Raw genomic sequence first — 5,773 nt, forward strand, 5'->3', positions numbered from 1 at the left:
GGTAGGGAGGGTTTGGCCGGAGGGATATCCTTGTCTCAGTATGTAAAAAAAAAAAAAAATGTAATAAAATGTATGCACTCTACGGTAAGTCGCTCTGGAAAGAGCGCCTCGCTTGGCCGGTAGGGATCTCCTTGTCTCAGTATGTAAAAAATGTAATAAATGTATGCCACTCTACTGTAATCCGTCTGATTAAGAGCGTCTGCTAAATGACTAAATGTAAAATGTGTCGAGGCACAGATCTTGAGAAGGGTACAAAAACATTTCTGCAGCATTGAAGGTCCCCAAGAACACAGTGGTCTCCATCATTCTTAAATGAAATAAGTTTGGAACCACCAAGACTATTCCTAGAGATTCAAGGCTGTAATCACTGCCAAAGGTGCTTCAACAATGTACTGAGTAAAGGGTCTGAATACTTAAGTAAAGTGATATTTCCATTTCTTTTTTTCAATACATTGCAACCATTTCTAAACCTGTTTTTGCTTTGTCATTATGGGTTATTGTGTGTAAAAAAATATTAATCGATTTTAGAATAGCTGTAACATAACAAAATGTGGAAAAAGTCAAGGGCGCTGAATATTTTACGAATGCAATGTATTCGGCCTGGCGAAGCGATATTATAAGCTACTGATAATTACTGTATGATTTTTGTTTACTCCGCGCGTCTCGGGAAGAAATAGGAGTATTCATTGTCCGAGACGATTAAAAATGTCTCAGATCCCGAGACATGAGACACTCAATATGTGGTCTCTAGACCGGTCTCGAGTACTACTACACACTGCATGCATACCAACTTGTGCCTCCAACAGCCTGGTGTCTGAAGAAATCAAAAGTGCTTGTTCTTTGGATGCCGACATGAAATATGTAAGCCACAAGGGTCAGGATGCGCCACTTTGTTCATTTAATGGAAACAAATGATAATGAATAATATTAAATCATTGTTTTGATTGTTGCGCTTGTAAAATATATTTTCTCGTTAAGATATAAATTGTCACATAATGAACTTGCTTGACTGTGCAAGTCTGACAAATGTCATGCATTAAATAGACTCATGGATGCAAAGTTTGGGTGGGGGGGGAAACTATCATTTTATTCCAATTAAAATATAATTAAAATAAAACATTGTCAACAGGTGCTTTCCTAGGTGTTGTTGTCTATTTAGATGATTGGTATAATATTGCCCTTGTAAATCCATGTGTCTAAAATACATAACATTGAAATCTAAAACCGTGTGTCCGGGAACCATCTACCACTTAAAATAACATGCACCTGTTAAAATGCAGAATGAGAACAAACATAGCCAGATGAAAGAATCTAGGGAAGCATGATACCAGAAATGTTACCAGACATGTGGTCTAACAGAAGGTTGGCTATAGTTAAATCTGCACTCTATGCTTCCTCCAGTAGTCCACCACAATCATGTTTCACACACAGTAGAACAGTGATCCTGTCATAATTTCAAATGCACTACAAGTATCATGACCAATTATATCTAAGGTAGTTGTCTACCCACACAAAAAAATAGTCCCTTTTCTCAGTGTTGGAAAAATACAAACAGCTCATCTTGAAATAAAATAATGAAGTATCCCTGTGAAGCATATGTTAGCTCTGACTGCATTGGTGTACCATGTTGACAATTTACAAAGATACCAGTGTTGAGTACCGTTTACTATACCTATCTGTAACTAACTCCGCCCCGAGGACAGACAGCCTAGAAAGCTAGTGTCCATGCAGCTTCGGCTCAATTGGCTAACATGGCAAGCCATGACAGCACCATCTCAGATTGTTCTGAAATAGTTTCTGTAATTAGAAAACAGATAAGATTAGCATTCCTGCAACATTATTTTGTTGAAATGTAGTTTGCTCTGACAAAGTAAGCTAATTGATTGCACCCAAATTGACCCTAACATTTTAGGATTCACATCATATTCAACAAATATAGTACAACATCCAATTTGAACCAAACTTCTTCCTACCATTATGCAAGACAGGAAGAATCCATAAAGTGGTCAAAAGCCACCAGTCTCACCCCAACAACCAGTATCAGTTATGTCTGACAAGCAGCTTGGAACATTACTTGTTGTGGGGGGGGTCCTGATCCCTCAAGCTTACAGTGAACATACATATCCATACAACGTTTAATGTAAGCTCGCGGGATCCGGCGGCTTTGCAAGGCTAGGTCCGTGGGAGGCTTGTGATCATTTTATTAGATTCCTCATGTCTTACTCATTGTAGGAGGAATTATGGTCCAAATCGGATGTTAGTACTATATTTATTGACAATGATATATAAATCCAATAAATAAAAATGCCAATTTGGGTGCAATCAATTAGAGTCCCAGTGCAGTCAAATATATGAGGTTAGAATAATACACTATGACGTTGGAAGAACACAGAAAATGATAATGGCCTTTTAGTGTAAGAGCTGTTTGAAAAGACTACCTGAAATTTCTGCCTGGGATGGAGTTTTGGCCTGCTTGGTGACGTCACCGCGGTAATAAGTTAATAGACCAATAAGAAATAGTTCCAAACATCTCTGCCATAAACGCTAGTTTTCAGTTTTCCCCCCCCACTGGGTCTACTTCCAAATTCTTGCTTGAGAAATGTCTCTTTGCTAAGGAGCTTTTTTGTTTAAAATTAAAATGTTCAAAAATAAACAAATCACAGGAGGTACTTAATTGTTACCCAGAAAATATTTGAAACCGAGATAAACACGACTGCATTGGGCCTTTAATTTCTCAGATATCAAATTATATTTAAACAAAATAATGTTTCAGGAACGCTATCTTATCCGTTTCTAACTACATAAACGATTACGGCACAATCTGAGATGGTGGGTGTCGAAATCCTCTTACTTGTGCTTTTTGAGGTGGAACGACCCTCATCCCTGTTTATTCAATGTGAACCAAGAAACACCCCACCCGCAACGGGAATCAATGCCGGATGAAACTTTTTGCTGTAAGTTATTAATTAAACGCAGTCAAAGTTGATTGCAAGATAAGTTGTGTTTTGCAAAACTTTCACGGACTCCAAATTCATGATCACGACTTAACTGCAACAGTTATGGATCACACAATAATAATAAATTACATTGTGTAAAGCACTTTTCATTATACTATACAGAATAATCTCAAAGTGCATCAATAAATTTTAAAACAAATATAAAACAGTTTTTTTGGGACAACTAGACCGGCAACTGACACAAAGACACAGCTGACGCACAAGGGACAAGGACAAGCCCAGCTTTCTTTATCTAACTTTGCATTGTTGGAAAGGACCCGTAAGTAAGCATTTCACTGTTAGTCTACACTTGTTGTTAACGAACCATGTGACAAATAAAATTTTATTTAAAAGTCTTCCTAAAGAGAAAGGTCTTTAGGCCCATTTAAAAGAGCCCAGAGTCTGTGATGCCTTCAGGGTCCGGGAGGGCATTCCAGAGGTGGGGGCGGTCGAGCTGAAAGTCTGATCCCCCAAGGAGCTGAGCTTGGTCCTGGGTGCGTGGAGTCGCTTGTCCTAGGGTGCAGGTGAGGTTATGGAGGGAGAGTAGTTATTTTAGATAAGGAGGGCATTGCCATGAACACACATGACTGAATGTCCGAGGAGGGTTTTGAATTCAATCCGTAATGAGACGGGGAGCCAGTGCAGAGATGCCGGGATGGGGTTGATGTGATGGCGTTTTCGATCCTGGAAACTCTGTTCTGGATGTAGTGGGCTTCTGGAGCCTCCTGCCTGGGTTCCCGATGAAGAGTGTGGTTGAGGTAGTCCAGCCTTGAGGAGATAGAATGACGCTTAGAGTTAACCGTTGTTGATGTGGCTGTCAAGGTCAGGGAGGAATCAAGCTTTAACACCAGACTGGAAACTCGGGGGAGAGAGGCGTGTTCTGTCCTGCTATGGTGAGGGGTGTTATTGGTGAGTCTGGACCTGATAGTGGGTGCAACAAGCAGGGCCTCGGTTTTGCTCGCGCCGGTTAGTTTGAAGGACATTTTGCTATATCAAACTCGCGCAGGGTGTGTTCGAGACGGGCCAATTGCATCAGATGGGGAATCACTTGGGGAGTTGGGGACAAACGTTCCGCCTCCATATCCCAGCAAACGCCCGGGGGTTTATAAAAAGAAAGGGATTGGAGGAAGAGGAGAATTAACGGAAAAAAAAAATAAATGTCACATTAAATTGGATCGAGGACCATTTAATGCCCGCGGCGCCGGACGGACACACGGGGGCACAATCTAGAGTATATTAGCTAAGTTATGTGTTTTAAAAAGGGAGTAAAAAAGGGATAAATTCACCGCGTCTCGCGTCACACGTAACTAGGACGCCCATGGTTCATTACCTGTGCGGTAGGGTTCTACTATACAGACACCTTCAGAGGCGAACCATGAAAGTGCCACAAGACTTTGAAACAGGTAGTCATAGTGTTTAATAACACCAAATAGAGCCGTTGGAATCGGTGATTCACCGATATAAATACAAAAAACACCCTCAGCGGGCTTGTCAGCTTTTGGGGAGGTTTCGTCTCTCATCACTCATTAGACTAGGTAATTGGCTGTGCTGGCTGTGAGAGAATTTGTTGAGCACCATACTCTACATCACCATCATCCGCCCCACCGCGGGTATTTGTCCTCTTCTTCTGCACGAGGTCAATTGCGTCGACTGACATCCCCTCCAGACCGGGTATAGGGTTCGAGTACTCACCATCAGAGAGACAATCCATTTGTGTGGTAGAGAACCATTGTCACTGAGTCGTGGCGCGTGCCCATCGCGCCTTTCTCATTACGGATAGTCCTAAAGATTTTGCCTGATGCGGATGAATATCTTTCGTCTCCCAGCTCACGCCTTAATCGTCTCATACGCCGTCCCTCCCTGAACCGTCTCCAGATTGTTGTATCTCTCCCTCTTGTGCCCATGCTCCCTCTCCTGCTCTACCCGACATCCAGTCTGCCTTCATCAAGAAGATTTGTGAGCAGCGATCGAGACTCTAGTCGGCCGCATTCCAGCTTCGAGTTCGTCGCGCGTGTGAGTAGATGGGCAGTATACGGCTGGCGGCTGTGGGATCGGAAGGAGCAGGATCTGTCCTAATTCCTCTTCTCGGTCAGGTATTGGCGGGATCGTCTCCTCCGGTCGGCCGGGCGTTGGTCGCACAACGGCAAATGAGGCCGTGAGTGATTCTCGAGGAAAAAAATGTCGAAGAGTATCACTCCTCTGGTACGATCGTGGTCGGATCTCGTGGGCGGCTGGGGGGCGTGGCAGGACGGGGGCTTGCCAGACAGTGGAAAAGTTCATCAAACCAAGCAAAAGCAGAGCTCAGCTGGAAGTGTGAGAATAGGCGTGCAGGGTGAGTGAGAGATCTCGGTTATAGTCTTGGCAGAAGACAATCCTACTATCCATCTGTTCGAGTTCAGAGTGCATGCAGCAGCCTAAGATATCTTAGGGCTCCCTCTTCTGGGCTCACAGTTTGGTTTGTAGCAGCATGAAAGCATGGGCGTTCCATTCCTGGCTCACTTCTGAAGGCCCATATTACCTCCGGGTCAGGTGAAATGTCCCTGCTCCATACAGTGGCCGCTCGACTCCAGATGACTGCCTCTCTGGATTTCTCATGTCCTTTATTCTCACTCCATCACCACTCGCTCTGAACAGATTCATGTCTGGGTTTTCGCAGAGCACTGTCTGAAACCATGTACAAAATTTCCTGTCCTCTCTAACTTTGAACATTGGTCCCTGAGCATTGGGTACTGGTGTGATTTCATCATGTGAGGGGACGCGTCGGTGGTAGTTTCGGG

Source organism: Salvelinus sp. IW2-2015, linkage group LG8 (assembly GCF_002910315.2).
Source record: "Salvelinus sp. IW2-2015 linkage group LG8, ASM291031v2, whole genome shotgun sequence".
Taxonomy (NCBI): Eukaryota; Metazoa; Chordata; class Actinopteri; order Salmoniformes; family Salmonidae; genus Salvelinus; species Salvelinus sp. IW2-2015.